At 35.2% G+C, this 17,735-nt stretch overlaps 1 protein-coding gene across 4 annotated transcripts in view; it reads right to left on the minus strand.

Annotated features, from left to right (window-relative positions):
* Positions 1-17,735, minus strand: part of LOC142332727 (very long chain fatty acid elongase AAEL008004-like) — a 392,025-nt gene that overhangs the window by 130,648 nt on the left and 243,642 nt on the right. Inside the window, exon 1 of one of the 4 annotated variants that reach the window (XM_075379322.1) lies at positions 15,942-16,017. The exons of the other annotated variants lie outside the window; for them this stretch is intronic. The gene's annotated coding sequence lies outside the window, so the exon portion shown is untranslated. Of the gene's footprint in view, positions 1-15,941; positions 16,018-17,735 lie in introns of those variants that run through there. 4 annotated transcript variants of the gene reach the window in all.

The following is a 17,735-nucleotide window of genomic DNA, read 5'->3' on the forward strand; positions in this document are numbered from 1 at the left end:
AATAAATCTATATATATAAAAATGAATGTTTATCTGTCTGTATGTCTCTTATGTTTTCCTAAACCGTTCATCCGATTGCGATGAAACCTTAACGAGTCGTTGTGCGCACGCTCGTGAAGGTTTCTGAATTAGTTTGGACCCGCTAGGTGGCGCTGGCGTCGAGATATTTCGAAAAATTGTATTTACAGTCCGATTTGCCTCGTATTCAGAATACATGTTACACGGAAAGAATTATCTCTCCAAAAAATGGACTCGGTAGATGGCGCTGGGGTTGAGATATTTAGAAAAATTATATTTATGAACCGATTTGGTTCGTATTCAGAATATGAATATTAGTTACGTGAAAAGAAACATTTTTGCAAAAACTATTCCCGCTAGGTGGTGCCGGTGTTGAGATATTTACGAAACAAACAAACAAATATACAAACAGACTTTTTATTTCTATATATATATATATATATGTATATATATATATAAAAGGGAATGTTTGGATGTGTGTCCGCTAAAGACCAAAAAACTAATGGACTGAATTACGCGCGGGCAAAAGGGAAAAAGCGGATAAAGGGAAAGAGTGGAAAGAGAAAAGGGGAAAATGGGAAAGGGTAAAAAGGAAACTGGAAGAGGGGTAAGGGAGAAGGGCGAAAGGGAAAAGGGAAAGGAGAATAAGCAAAAACTAAAATTTTGTGAAGTTCCTTAATGTTCAGTTTTTAATTTTTTTTATAAATTTTCAATTCCGTTCATTTAAACTCTCTCTCACACTATCTCTCTCTCACTCTCTCTCTCTCTCTCTCTCTCTCTCTCTCTCTATATATATATATATATATATATACTCAAATAGCGAAGCATTGCAGGGTCTGCTGTATATGATAAAAACAAAAGAATTCAAAAAATTTATATTCCAAACTGTTTTACGATATCAATAAAAAAATAACCTTGTATTAATAAACATTATATCTATTCTAAGAAGTTATTAGTATGTCCATAAAATAAAAAATATTAAATATTTCTATTTGAAAGTTCTTCCTTAATGCATCGCAATTCACAAAACCAAAATACAATAAAATGAAAATATATAGGAACTTTTGTATTTCCTACATTCTATTTATGTAATAAAATTTCACGATTATCCCATTAAAAAAATAATTTTTTGTAATATAAAATGTTTAAAATAATAATCACGATAAATGTATGTTAGTATAATAATCCTTTGCATGCAGCAGGTCGATCGGGAAGTATTTTCAACTTAAGGCTGTGTAATGTCGAGTTAATCAGCGTTTCTGCTGACAAAGCATTTCATTGTCTCTAACCGTTCTACGAGTATATAATAGTTACTCGTTTAATTATTATAAAAACGTTATCGTATATAAATAAATTGTTATTTTACCTTAATTTTAAGGATTCCTTGAATTTTTACCGATATGTTTTAAGTTTAATATTACCCTTCTTATAAGGTAAAGAAATCGAGGATATTAGAAAGGATTTTCCGTTAAGATATATAATTTAAAATTAATAAAAAGATTGTTTAAAATTATTAAAGTTATTTATTTTAATCTAAAGTAAATTAAAAAAAAAAAATCCCTTTCGGTACGCCGGAAGGCGGAGGTAGATTTCACAGGTGCTAAGTAGAGAATAAAAAAGATTTCCACCTTATAGTTAAGAAAAACTTCAAATTTACCCAATACAACAACGGTTGCATGTGAAAAAGGTTTCACATGTTTAACGCACGACAAGCCCCATCTTACAATTTCAGCAAAACTTTGGTCATCCCTTGCCGTAAGGGTTGGTCATATAAAAAATCGTTTCAGACAAAAGTTTTAGGTAATATTTAGAGGACTAACGACCACTTTAAACCGATTCGATACTGTGCCTATTAAGGGAGGTATGATTTTTTGTCTTCAAAACCCTATTTTTTTCAACCCCCTGAGCGATGGTTGGTTATATCAAAAATCTTTACTTAAATAAGTTTTAGGCCCTTATCCAAAGAATAGTAGGACATTTTAAAGAATTCGATATTTTACTTAATAAGAAAGTTATAGTGATATTTTTTTATTTTCAAAAAAGCCCTTCCATTACCACCCCCTTGGCCCGATTTTACCCATTAACGAACTCGACCGAAATTTTTGGTAGTTATGAAAGTGATCGGCGGAAAAATACGGCAGTTATCGTGTCTACAACAAAGTGAAACGTATACTTAATAGATAAACTTTTGAATTGACGGTAGTTTTGGAGTATGAGAGATGTGAATCGCGAAGACATGTCAACATTTTTGGGAAGTCGAATCATGGTACCCGTTACAATACGTAGCTTTCTTATGAAATCTACCTAAAAGCTGACAAAAATGTAATAATTTCCTGGTAATTTAATCTTATACAGTTTTTTGGAAAAAAATTATTTAAGATTTCTTTTTTGGCTTGGGGTAATTTATCATGAAGTTTTATTGCAAAATGATCATTATATGTTAAAGTAAACCAAAAAGAGTATTAAAAAAATCAAAAAATTAATATTTTTTTACTTTTTCTTCTCTTCAACCAACAAAATAACCTCCAAAAAAATATTTTGGTTTTTCTACATTTACTATGTTTTATGGAAGAAACCGAAAAAAGTTACAACCAATAAAAATGCACATCCAATAAACAGTTACTTAATATTTATTTTTTTGTGGTGGAGGGGGTGAATATGATGTAATTTTATGGTAATATTATTATTAAAAATGTATTATTTAAACTTATAATAATATTTGAAAATTAAATAAACAAAATAGTTATAATAAAAAAAAGAAAAGCATATTTTTAAACTTTTTGTTTAATACTTTTATAAATAGATGGATAAAAAAGTCATCAACGACTCATCAATATGTGCATGAATATACGAGTAAACTCATAGTCTTGAAGAGACGTGTGGTTAATTGAACCCCAACCACCAAAGAACACCGGTATACACGATCTAGTATTCAAATCCGAATAAAATCAACTACCTTTAAACTATTTTTAAAATTTGATCGGCTTCCTGCCCGTAATATCTCCTAATTTTTTTTTGGGGGGTTCACTTGCACTACTACGCCTATGAATACATAAAAAAAAGGTTCGGTTTAAAGATGTAATAAATAAATGGATAATTTTTTTTTTATTTTTGGGAAGAGGCAAAATTTTATTTTTTTTTTGAACTGAAAAACTGAATAAAATAAATCTTAGAATTATATTTTTAGTAATTTTTGAAAAAAATTATGATACAACAAAATTGGATGTAAATCAAAATTTGTTGGATTTCATTTACAGTAACTTTGATAAATGGCTACTACAAAATCATTAAACAAGACTTTACTAACAATATATCTAAATTACTAGTAAAAACTTTCAGAAACGATGTTAAACCGTAGATGAATTTTGAAATCATGATGAAAATTTTTGGGATGCAAAAGACCGTAATTTAGCGAGTAATTTATCTAGAAAAATAAATAGCGTAAACTAATGTGACATGATTTTCAACAACGTGAAATCAAAAGTATTGAATTTTAAGGCAAAGGCATGATTTGTTTGTCGATAACGCTCGATTTTTTACACGGCTACGTAACTAGAGAAACCATCGAAAAATTGCTTCGGGAAGTATTACCTCTCCCACAATACAGTCATAACTCGGCCCGATCCGATTTTCATTTGTTTGATCCGTTCAAGGATACGCTACGAGGTTAGAAGTTTAATGGCAGTAACGAAGTCAAACCGGTAGAAAGACCGAGAGAGAGATGGGCTCACTCGAGTAAGAAATGATCTAATCCACATGAAGGTCTGAAGATATTCACAGAGAGCAAGAAAAAATGGCGAGAATTGCTGTACATAATACGTGATCTATTTTGTTCTATGATTGGTCTAACCTAAACTATTATATGAAAAGTAAGAGGGTATTTTTTTGGTCGGAATAAACAAAAAACTACTCCATCTAACGCTACTACATTTTTACCCATGTTTCTTAGCATAATTGTGAAGGTTTTTGGGATATACTTCATCTTAGAAAAAAGTATATATATATATATATATATACATATGTAGTAGTGGAGGTTTGCCTCGACGTTCCGATTTTTTTACGGGATGCGAAGATATACAGCGCTGTGGTTCAACGCACAGCCACCGCCACTGCTACTGTATATGTGACTGGTAGCACCTGTCTCCGGTTACTTGACTAAAAAACAATGGCTTTTCCATATATAGGTTCTCCCAATCGATTTAGCGGTGAATTTTCAGGCCATGTGGAAATTGCGAAAAGGTAGGGAGGCCGAGGTATTTGGGATGCGGTTTTAAGCCGGGCCTGTACCGGAGCGGAACGGTGATCGCAACGCACCGGTTGTAAATTTCGAAAAGTTGCCCGTCTGCCATCTGCGGAGAAGGCTTTACAGTCCCGCGATGGAAACATGTCAACAAGAACGGTACGCCACGACTAACGAACGGTAGTTCCTTGTAAAGATTTATACAGGACTTGGGGGAACGGTACAACTCTAGTTTGTTTTTAAGGGCAACGGGAGCTCAAGCGCTCTCCAACCGCGCAAATTTGAACTGATATTTGTTTCGGTTCCACCTGGCAGCTGATGAACTGTGCGTCTGCGGGGAGGTCCAGTCGAACATATGATGTTCGACAGCCTAGTTCTGGGGGGGGGGGGCAGAACTCAGGCCACCCTGGAACTTAGAGGTCGAGGGAAAAATTGGCGGCTCAGAAACGGCAAGTCAATGCGGTGTAAGCCGCATTGTTGGACCGTGTGAGAGTTCCTAGATGCGGTTGCTTTGTTCAACGGGATCCGTAGTTTACTTAAAGGAAAAACTCTTACCGCATTGCCGTGAGAAACTACCCTGAGTATGGCTGACCACCAGCCAATTATTATGATTCCAAGCGCTATAAAATGGTGGACAGGTACTTTCTGGCATTCAGCGACGTAGGCGTGGCTACCTAGATGAAATAAATTTATTATGGATGTCATATATATTTTTAGTAGTTGACGGGATGCGCCTACCCAATTTAGCAAATATATGACGAGTGAGCGGTTGGGACACGTAAGCCGATGGTGTATGGCAACACGCTTCGTCAGCTCGCGCTGTTAAGTAACCTCCAGGAGCTATTTTAGGATACCGGTTGCTAAATATTTTAAGGCTCAGTAGCCGTTTGCGGCACAGACATTCGGTCTTATGCTTTAGGGCGACCAAGTGAAGTGGTAGCGGGAGATGCCAAGCATCACGCACAAATAAACCGATTCGGAGACAGAACAAATGTTATATTAAAATTGCTGGAGAATTTTTTAAAAAGTAAAAAAAAAAATCATATCGATTAAATAAACCATTTTAGCTGCAGAACGATTTATCTTTAATTGTAGAATAACCCTCATAATATTATTTACCGATCAGAATTTAATATCTATTTATTTTTCATATAGATCGGCTGAACGATGAACTTTTAGATTTAACAAACGGATGTAATAATGGCAACAGCTCGCTCATTCCACGATGCACTTACGTTTGCCTTACTATAATGTAATGAGATAAAATTATAATCATCGCAAGAGAAATTATATATTAAATTATAATTACATTTCTTATATAATTAGCGTTTATTACGTTACAAATTAATACGTAAAAGTACATCCATTGTTAATAAAATATAATTATAATATATTAAATTCATTAATTAAAATATATATATATTTCATCATGTGATCTTTTTGTTACGTTAACGTGGCATTTTTTTTATATACATCGTATAAATATTATAAAATTAGTAATAATTATGTAACGTTGCACGTACTTCTTTTTTATTTGCCAACTATTGATTATTATTTATTAAAAATAATGAGAGCATAACGTAGATATATCATTATTGCTAATAATAAATATTAATGATTTGATTTCTTTTTTTATTAACTAGGCATACACAGTCGTAATTTGTTTACAGGTAATATACGGTTTGCTTGGCATTTCTCCCGCCACCGCCTCATTCGGTCGTCCTAAAGCATAAGACCGAACGTCTGTGCCGCAAACGGCAACTGAGCCTCGAACAGTTTAGCCAAAAATAGGTTTTACCCGGTTTACCTAAAATAGCTCCTAGAGCTTACCTAACAGCGTGAGCGGACTAAGCACGGCGCCATACACCATCGGCTTATGTGTCCCAACCGCTCAATTATCATATGTTTGCTAAAACGGCTAAGCGGACCGCTTAAACTGCTAAAAATATATATGACATCCAAACATAAAATTTATTTCGTGTAGACAACAATTCGCTGCCTCGCCTAGGTCGCTGAATGCCGGCAAGTACCTGTCCACTATGTTATAGCGCTTGGAGCTAAGATAATTGGCTGGGGGTCAGCCGTACCCAGGGTTAGCTTCCCACGGCAATGGGGTAAGAGTATTTCACTTACGTAAACTACCGATCCGGTTGAATAAGGCAGCCGCATCTTGGAACTCCCTCACGGTCCGACAATCCGGCTCTCGCCGCTTGTGAGTGGCCAATTTTCTCCTTGACCTCTAATTTCCAGGGTGGCCCGGTCTCTGGCCTCCCTCCAAGAACAGGACAGTGAAACATCAGGTATTGATTTGATCGGACCTCCCCGCAGACGCACAACTAATCAGCTACCAGGCGGAACCGAAACAGATATTGGTTCAAGTTAACGTGGTTGGTGAGCACCTGGGCACCCGTTGTCCTTAAAAACAAGCTCGAGATATAATATCCCACCAGATCCTGTATAAACTTATATAAGGATCTTCCCTTAGTCGTGGTGTCCCATTCCATTTATATATTTTGTAGATAATTTCGTACGTCTGGCATTTCTGCCGCCACCAGCACCATCACCACCCCGTTCGGTCACCTTAAAGCATAAGACCGAATATCCGGGCGACAAACGGCTACTGTGCCTCAAAACGGTTTGGAGACCAATATCCTAGTTAGTTCCTAGAGCTTACCTAACTGCGTGAGCCGAACAAGCTTCGTGCCGTACGTTACTCGTTTGCGTGTCCCACCGCTCACTTGATATATATTACTAAACTGGGTAGGCGCACCCCGTCTACAAACTAAAATGTATGACTTGTCAATAAATTAAAATTTATTCGTCAAGGACAGTAATTCGCTGCCACGTCTAGGTCGCTGAATGCCAGAAAGTACCGGTGTCCACCATACTATTGCGCTTTGAGCTATATTTGACCGATTGCCAGCCAATTCTCGAGGGTAGCTTTCTACAGCGATAGGAGTCTTTACGAATCGAAAATCCGTGATGTTATATCGATTTATTACTTTGTAAATGTAACCCTCAATTTTCACCAATCGAATTTATTTCTGTTTTATTAATTCCGTTTTTAATAAAACTAGTATAATTTTATTTTTTTTTAAAGAAGTGATGGGAATTAAAAAATTTGTTTCATCTTCAGTACTTTCATTTACATAAGAGCATTTACTATTAAAACAAGCTGTAATATATTTTTTTAAAGTTTTATTATTTCAATTACATTATCAAGTTTTTGAATTCTACCTGTAGTAGTACCAAGTATTGCTACCTAGCGGCGCGATTTGCAAACCCACCTTTTTGAGAAAAAAGTGAAATATTCGTGTCCCGCGGTTTATGAAATGGAAAAAAAGGTGTCTAACAAAATTCCAGGTATTTTTTGAAAGAATTCTTTATTAAAAATTTAATTGAACCGAAATTTAATGTTTTCCCGCTTATTTTTTTACCCCATTTTCACTGTTAGGTTACATGTTTATAACTGTAAACGTAGTTCGTTGACTTCGCCATGACGTCCAATTCTGCGGACTCTTACCGGCGAAGTTCTAGATCAAGAGCCAATGATGATATATTTTGTTTCTTAATTATTTCTCTATTTACCCATGAAATTTATCCGAACTATTTTTTAAACTGGAAAAATATTACAAAACGAAAATATCCTTTCTGTTACCAATTATTATATAATATAATAACTGAGGAAAGGTTTTTTTTTTTTTTGCTTTAAGAAATTACTTATTGAAATATACACGATGACTCACCAAGAAACAAAATGAATCTTCCAAAACATGTTCTTCAAATTGAAAAACAAAAAAGCTGGTAAAGTATTGAATGACTTCCCCGGATACCACAGTCAAATCATAATTATAAAAATAAGATTTAACCATCAAAATTCCCAAATTTTTAATATTTTTTTTTGAGGGGCATTCTTACTCTGTAGGAAAAATTTATTTATAAAGAAGTGATCCCTAATAACAAAAAATAAATTATTTTAAAAGAAAATTAATCAAAAATATTGAGAAAAAAAATTATAATATGTATGAAAGTAATGAAAAAAATTCTTCATGACTTCCTTACCCCTATTAAATTACATATGCACATTTTTAAAAGTACATAAAATTTTATTTCACTAATAACTTATCATTTTTTTATAGTTATTATTGAATTATTATTTATTAAAAAATGATATCATTACAAGATAATAATTATTAATAATCAATATATTTAAATTAAAAAAAAAGGAAATGAAGTCAGATTCGAACCGATGTACCTTCTCCTTGTAAAATCCAAATATTTCATTAATTAAAAGTTTATTTGGCTATAACGCTGCAACCGATGAAAATAAGTACCACTTATGAGACAACTTTGGTTCAGTCGATTGCAGTCAAAATAGGAGATGTACAACTAGATATTACAACAGTCCTAAATCCGAACTTTTAACATCATACGGCTAATCGTTTTTGAGTTATGCGAGATACGTACATACATATTTACGTACAGACGTCACGCCAAAACTAGACAAGATGGATTCAGGAACGGTCAAAAAGGATATTTCCGTTGAAATCTGGAAACAGAAATTTTTCGTTATCACAATACTTCCTTTACTTCGTTCAAGGAAGTAAGAATCAGTGAGAAGAAAATTTTTAAAATTTGAAAGTTTTTCTTCGTGTTTGATCAAGCGCATAAGAGAAATAAATTTTTTTTCAATAAACTGCATTAAAACAGTTTAAAAGCTTAAGAATTTAGCTTTAATTTCTTTTTTTTGTATGTCTCTCTACGATCTTTCTTAACCGAAATATTCTACTTTAAAAAGAAAAGGCCAGTTTTGTCTTTAATGCTGCATATCTGCCGACAGCAATTGCAATTATTATTTTTTAACAGATGGTAAGTTTAACAATTTTGGGGGTGCTAGAAAATTTTTGATTCCCAACGTGGACGGTGGGCGAAAAGGTTTGAGAATCAGTGGTCTAAATGAATTACTCTGACCCAAAAAAAGTACAGATTTCTCACCAAAAAAAACAAAAAAAAAACGATATGATCATACTCACCGATAACCCATTAACCGATATGCCCATTTTTGATATGATCATTATACTTCCCTTTTAATATTATTATTCTAGCTTTGTTCACAGGGAAAGTAATAAAAACAGTTCGTATTATAAAATCGGTACAGAACGCTTCGATTTTCCAGTTATTAACTTACGACTCGATTTCCGCTCATTTGCGGCTGAGTGCCTTGGGGGCCCTCTCGTGCATGAGTGGGGTCGGTTTGGTGCGGTAAGGCCGTGGTCATTCCGCTCCCGGTGCCTGAGAGCGTTGCTCATGATTTTAGTGGTTATGGCTGAGTTGTGTGTGTGTGTGTTAGATGGTGGATGTGTTGTTGTGTACGCTAAGTGACAGCGTGGAAATTTAATCAACTGTTGAGTGTGCTTTGTTGGATAAGTTATGTCTTGTGGCCATGTCTTCATGATTGTTGTACGCTTGTCTTGTATTGGCTTAATTGTACGACTGTATAAGTGTGTGTGGTACGTCTTAGTACCTGTTAGGCGTACTATTTTTCTGGATGTTTCCTCCTTTAGGTGTTTGTGGTGTGCAGTGGTCTGGTATGGATGATGTTTGCTTGTGGAGACCGAATGTGTGTGTGGGCGCTTACCCCCCACTCCTGAAGTAATGCTTTATTAGCGGTTTCCTAGGAGGTGGGGTCGCCAGGGGTGGAGGTTTAGTTGGTAGTGCGCAGGAATACATACGCATTTTCTGTAACAGTTTGCGGAACCTGTTAGCGAGTCCGGTACTACTTCGGCGCCCGTAAATGAGGTTCCTCCATCTCAAAAAACCCAATTATTTTTGCAGTAGCAGTAGCAGTGAAAGTAGCCCCCAAAGTACTCTTTGGGTGTAATATTGGGGAGAAGCCGATTAGAGTTTAAAAATATCGATTTTCTGATTTAAAAATATTTTTTTGATTTTTCCCTTTTTCAAGTTTTAGGTAAATTTTTTCACAAATATAAGAAATTTCCCATATGTATTACAACTTTGTTGTCAGCTTTTATTTTAAGTATTAAATATTTCGGTTATAAATAATTTATTAAAAAAAATTTAAAACACCAGCAAACTCTCCTGACTTTGCCCTTGACAGTTGTTTTAAAGCCGCAGGGTTTTTAAATATTAAATACGATTATTACTTATTAATTTACCGAGTATTATAATAATTACTTAAAATCGATGGCAAACAAATTTAGACAATTTATTAAAATCGTTTTATTTCTACAGGTGTTTCTAAGCGCTGAGTTTCTAAAAACTAGTACATTCCACTTCTTATATTTAGCTAAAGGTCAAAGAAGGTAGCAATTTTTATTTCATCTAATTTCGTTTTCGGCCTTGACTCCAAAATACGCACAAAAAATCTATTTACATATTACAAATATGTGACAGTTCTTTAAGGGTAATCTTGCGCTATGACCTTGAGCATATTTTCTTTTTCTGTGGATGATTGTAGCGCCTCAGCCAAACTTTTACGGATTGACTACAAATTTGTAGAAGGAATTCAGTTATCGATTTTCAAAATAGATTTTTAGAGTTTTTCTAAAGGTTTCTGGCACGGTGATAGGGCAAATTTTTTTTTTTTTAATTGCATGTTAATTCGTGCATTTCATTATCTCGTTATACAACTTCCTTATAAGAAAACACTTTAATTAAATTACGCGCTTTAATATAAAATTGAATTTGAAATTGTGACAAGCTTGTGACACGGTGATGGAATTTCACCTATGTTTTTTTAACTTAGTATTAGAAAACACTGCGAGGGAGTTTTGTAAGGAAAATATTGGGAGATACCAAACAAAGAACCTTCAGTTTCGATTTTAGAATTTCCTGATGATATAACAATTTTGGCAAACTCAAGAGAAGAAACAAACGGTTGAAAAATCGGCTGGGACAGCGAAAGTTGGTCTGCAGATAAACCAGAAGAAAACTAAATACTTACCTCTTACTTGAGAAAAACTAGAAGGAAACTAGAACGCCTAGAGATAAGTGTGGACAAATTTGAAAGAGTAGCAAACCTTAAATATTTTTGCTCAATTATAAACGACAAAAGAACAACAGATGATGAAATCAAAGACAAAATCATCGTCACAAATAAGGCCAAGGCAGCCGTACGTAAGATTCTATTTTCAAAATCCCTATTCAGGAAAACAGAAATAGGATTATACAAATCCATACTCTTTCTGATACTGCTTTAACGAAGCGAAACTGGACTCTGCGAGAGAAGGAGGCTTATAAGCTGAAAACAACAGAGCGAAGGATTCTATGAAAGATATACGGATAAGTTTACGACAGGTAACGCGGGGAGTGGTGGAGACGAAAGTACAATGAACTGCCAGCATAAGTGAATATTACAATAATTTTTGAACGGAAAAGCCTGCAGCGACTCGGATACGTAAACAGGATGACGATCGACCAACACCAAAACAACTCATGGAAGGGCACACATCGTTAAAGCGACTAGTAGGAAGACCGAGAGAGAGATGGGCTCACTCAAGTAAGAAATGATCTGATCCGTACGAAGGTATCAAGACTTTCACAGAGAACAGGAAAAAATGGGGAGAAATGCTGTACACAATGTTACTGATCTTCTTGTTCTATGATCGGTCTAAACATTTTTTTTTTTTTTTTACAATCCTTTTCTAATCATACCAAGGCAACCGGTAGCCGCGTAAAAGACGTTGCCTCGATCGACCTGATGTGACGCGGCGATGACTAAAAACCACCCATCAGCATTGTCCACCCATCGGACCGTCCCATCAGGGTCCCAGCTGGTTAATTGGAGCCGCTTGAGCTCCGCTTCTGGATGCCATGCGGCCTCTCCCCGGATGGGCTAACCTTCCCGTTCCTACCTCTAGTCGGGGTCCGAGTATGCCTCCCGCATATACTCCCGACCTCGCGCGCCCGCCCCTCAAATCTCAAGGGTCCTCCATACATCATCGAAATGTCCCGATCCAATCACCCTCGCGTGTGATCAGACCAAGACATCCTCAGACCCTGCACGGTTCCGCGTGCTTCGACCTCCTGGCGATCTTATTTTTTTCGCCAGTTCCCCCCTTTTCTTTCTCCTGTCGCATGTTACACCCGTTTCGTTCACACGCACTCCTGGGGTTGGACATCGTAGCCCCAGGAGGTCTACGATCACCGTGCTTGGCGTCATGCACATTCTGCCACAGCAGTACAGCAGTTGAGTGACACACTGATTGGTCTAACCTAAACTGATATATGAAAAGCAAGAGGGGTTTTTTTTTGTTCGAGATAAACAATAAAAACTACCCGATCTAACGCAACTAAATTTTTATTCACGTTTCTTCGCATAACTGAGAAGGTTTTTGTATACATTACATCTCGAAACAAAATATATATATATATATATATATATATATATATATATGTAGAAGTGGAGGTTTGCCTCCACGTTCCGATTTTTTTACGGGGTGCTAAGTTATACAGCGCTGTGATTCAACCAACGCAGCCATTGCCACTGTTGCTGTATATGTGACTGATTGCACCTGCCTCCGGTTACTTGACTAAAAAACATAAAATAAAAAGATCGACCGCGACGGAAAATACAAATAATCGTATATCGGGGGCGAAGCTGCGACGAGGAGCTAGTTAATCTACAAGTCTTTACAGGCCCAACAACTAAAATTCAATCCGTCGTAATTTTTATAATTTTTTTTTAATTTTTAAAAAACAACCTGATTATTCCTTATTAAAAAGGTTTTAATAAATAAAGAATTACTGATATTTGAAATAATGTTAATAAAAAAAAAAAATCGTCCAATTTTGGGAGAGCAATAAAACAAAAAAATTGCTAATTTTTTTTTTTTTTAATAATAGTCAAAATTTAAATTAATAAAATAAAAAAATTAACAATGTAATAAAATAATTCCATCCTACGTAACGTTATTACAAAGCAAGTTATTAACCTTTTAGATCTCCGACAAATATAAATCGTTCGCTCGCTACTAATACTGTCTCCTTCTCCTTTCACCTAACTCGTTCGCCTTTTCTACACTTGTCGTTTATCTTACGTAACTTTCAACTTTTGACGCCTGCTAACTCGTTTCTTATTCCATCGATATTTTTATTAAGTACGTAGACTAATCTTCAAATTTGATCGTAGAAAACTTTATCAAAATATATTACAGTAAGTTAAACGATAAAATTTGATAAATGAAATAAAAATAAAATACGAACGGAGAAATAATAAAGAAAAGAAATCTACGGGGAAAAAAGACGTTCTAATTTTATAAATTTTATTCTGAGCATATGTACATGTATTTCGGATAAGTACGTGAAATTTCAAATTACTAGTCGGTATAATTTTGAAGTTTTAGGGTGTAAAAAATATTTAAATATTTTATTATTACAGTAGCATCCCGTCGCGGCTTCGGCCACGCTAAACGGTTACTTAATATGAGCCTCTACGATGATCGCATTAACAGTGGCTACATCTATTATATATTATTCTGTGCCGGCATAGGCAGATGTTTTTATTAAGAAAAGAAATGTAGATAGAGTAGCGGAACTGCAGCGAAGAGCGGCGATGAACATTGTTTCTGCTTACAAGACTGTATCGCGGAACACTTTGAAGGTTATATCCGGTGTTCCTCCGGTTAAGATAAGGGCAGTAATGTTGCAGAAGATATATAGCGATCTGCCAAGAACCGAGGCTCGCGTAATCGTGCTGGAGAAGTGGGAGTCGCTTGGGATGCGTCAAGCACCGGAAACTGGACCAGGAGATTTTTCCTACGGATCGACAGATGGGTTCAGAGGAGTTTTGGTGAGATGGGCTTTCATCTCTCCCGATCGCTTACCGGATACGGCGAGTTTGAGGGTACCGGTTTTTGGCAAGCGAGTTACGCCGACATGTAGGTATTGCGATAAAAATTATACGGGCGAATATACAATCTACATTTCTAGAAGATGGGAGGATATTCGTCAAAGAATGGGACTTGCTAATATAAAATCAGAAGAGACTGTCCCATTTATGATGAAATGTAGATGTGAATGGAACCAAGTTGGAAGAATAGTCACAAAAATACTAAAGCTTATCGGAAGGATCGCCCGCCTACAATTACAGAATACTCGAGTACAATTTTATTGCCATTTAGTTTAATTTTTTTTTAATTAATTGATAAATTAATTACCGAGGTTGTAAATTAAATTAAAAACAGAAGAGCGGATTTCCAGTTTTAGTTAAGAAAGAAAGGATGTGGCAGTTCTGTAATGATTTTATAAAATAACATTCCACTTTCAGAGTTTTTTTTTTGTATTTCATGTTCTGTTAGTGTAATTTTCTTTTATAATACTGCGACATTCTGTGTATCGTTCCAATAAATACATCATACTTGTATATTTGTGTATTTTTCTTACTCCTTTTCATACGGTTGTTGAGTTCTGACTGTATCGATAGTTAAACACTGGTAGTTACCAACAACCCGCTTTGATATTGTTATCCATAAATTTGTGTGATAATTGAGCCGTGCTCACAAAAAAGAAAAGTTTCAAATCGATGCAAAACGATTAAAACTTCAAATTTTTTTTTTGACGATCAGCCTTTTTCCTTTATACCAGATCACGTTTTGGGTTACTAAAAACTAAATTACTGTAACAAGGCGGCTCGCAAAAATCTAATTTTGGGTTTCTAAAATGTCACTCTTCCAAGTTCAAATATAAAAACCTTGAAAACGAACCCAAAAATCCCGTTCTCTAGCTCTAACTTCGGTTCCTGTGAACCGTTTTACCTGAAAATCAATAGAGCTCTATTCCTGATTCGTTTACATCATCCCACCGAATTTCGTCAAAACCGAGGGTTAAGATTTGCGCCCGATAGAGCGTACGAAAATATCGTACACGACCAAAACAGTAAAGAAAAATCGGGTGGGGCTGTGTCGAGGCGCACGGCCATTGGTTTAACCTGAAACGTTACAGACCTTGGATGAAATTTCTCCGAGCTGCAGACGACAAGTGGGAGAGCCACCGTCGTATCTTTTGAATAAAACTGAAAGTTTCCGATGGAAAATTTTACTTCCTTCATTTGACCAACTCTACAGATAAATCGGTCGGTCTGTACGTCACCGAGTCGCTTTTTAGTGTATCGGATCGAAATGAAAACGGGACATTGACTGCGTACTAAATTTAATTTTAACATAAAACAGACACTAAACGGTACATGATATTTATTTCGACTAATATTCGTCGACAATTTAGAACAGAAATGTTGCGAGCTTTCGCCCGATTTAAATCTCTGACGAACAAACGCTGCAAAATAGACCAAACGAATCGTTTTAAAATGCCGTTTTGAAGCTTTTGACCGCTGCACGCCAACGATACTGCATCTCATCAATTCGACTGATGGTGGTATCGATCAGCCCGGAGACGTCTTCGATAGATGTATTAGTGTTATCCTCACTCTTTATGTCCATCAGTTCGGTACAGCAGCGGTAGAGGTGCTCGCGCCGTCGGCGTCGTTCACTGAGCGCGCCGTGCCAGCTTTGAGACGCTCCCGAAAAAATCTTATATCTTTATCCTTTTGCTAATTATGTTGGATTCTGAGGAAGAATTGTCTTTAACACCGATCGATATTAAGCAATAGAAAGAACTTATGACTAATAACTTTTTGCCACAGAAAATATAGTTTAATGTAATTTACGACACTCGCCAAGAGTCGCGTCGTAGCTATCTTCGCACTCGTACGTTAATAGCTATAATTATAATGTACTATTGCATAATGTACTGTTTCGTAAAAACAAAACAAGAAATAAATAACATTATTTTTCAAAAAATTGTGTAACGGGTATAATGTAATGAGTGCCATGATTTGACTTCCGGAAATTTTTGTCATATTTTCGTGTTTCACATCCCCCAGATCCCAAAACCACCTTCAGTTCAAAAGTTTATATATATATATATATATATATATATTTCACTTTCTTGTGGATACGATAACTGCCGTAACTTGCGCCAATCATTTTCAAATTCATACATAAAATATAAGGATCCAAAATCTCACTCGAAACATCATTAACAGCCTGTAATTTTGGCTGTTCATTAACAGCTAAAATCGGGCCACGGAGCTGGAAATGGCGTGGCTTTTTTGAAAAAAACAAAATATCGCTATAACATTTTTATTAAGTAAAATATCGAATTCGTTTAAAATTTCTACTATTCATCGGATAAGGGCCTTAAACCTATCTAAGCAAAGTTTTTTGAATAATCAACCGCTGGCCAGGGGGTGGAAAAAATGGGGTTTCAAAGACAAAAGAAAACCATACCTACTTTAATAGGCGCAGTGTCGAATTAGTTTAAAGTGGTCGTTAGTCCTCTAAACATTACCTAAAAATTTGTCCGCAACAATTTTTGATATGACCAACCGTTATGGCAAAGGATGACCAAACTGTTGCTGGAATTGTAAGATGGGGCTTATCGTATGCTAAACGTGTGAACTTTTTTCCCGTGCAACCGTAGTCGTATCGAGTAAATTTGAAGTTTTTCTTAACTTTAAGTTGGAAATTTTTTTTTATCCCCTACTTAGCAACGGTGAAATGTACCTCCGTTTTCCGCCGTGCCGAAAGGGATTTTTTGTATCGGGTGCAACGTATCATCTACAAAGGTTACTTATCTATCACATCGGGAAGTTATTTTTTGCGTTTATTTTTTCAGCGCTGACATTACATCGAGGACTGAGAACAAGTAATTAATAATATCTCTCTCTTTCTCTCTTCCCTCCCCATTACTCTCTCTTTTTCTCTATAAATATATATAAGCACCGTAAAGTGGAATTCATTTAATCAAATCTACGCGAAGGAATTAATGACAGGCCAACAAAATGTGAAATTGGTTTTAGTTTTAACATTATAATACTAAAATTATTAAAAGAGAAGATCGGGAAACATTGTGTATGTTTCATTACGAAACGACATTATAATTATAGTTGTGTCATTTAAACGGCCGGAAGTAGATTATATGGCATTATATAATAAAATATATTAAAAAATATATATACTAATTGACCGCACGTAAAGGTGTATTTAACTGCTAACTCGCATATACGAGTCTTATGAATTATTTCTATTTCTTCCACGTCATAAAAAATATATATATTCTTTGTAAAAGGAAATCGGTTTTTAAATTAAGTTTATTTAAATCTTTAATGAACGATCGATCTTTAATTATTATTATTCTAAAAGTTACAATAATCAAATTTAAAAATTTTCTAAATAATAGTGAGAATCGAACAAGAGACTTTTAATCTGCCAGGTAAGCACCACCTTTATCAAATTCGAAAAAAAAAAAAATCATTTATTTAACAATATATATTTTTTTTTAATCTGGCGAAAGGTCGGATAACTTCCTTGATTTCGTCATTATAGATTTTTATTTTAAAAACGCCATAGAGATTTTAAATATTAATTAGTTTATTATTGCTATTTAAAATTAATTATGA

The sequence above is a fragment of the Lycorma delicatula genome, chromosome 12 (genome assembly GCF_047948215.1).
Source record: "Lycorma delicatula isolate Av1 chromosome 12, ASM4794821v1, whole genome shotgun sequence".
Lineage (NCBI taxonomy): Eukaryota > Metazoa > Arthropoda > Insecta > Hemiptera > Fulgoridae > Lycorma > Lycorma delicatula.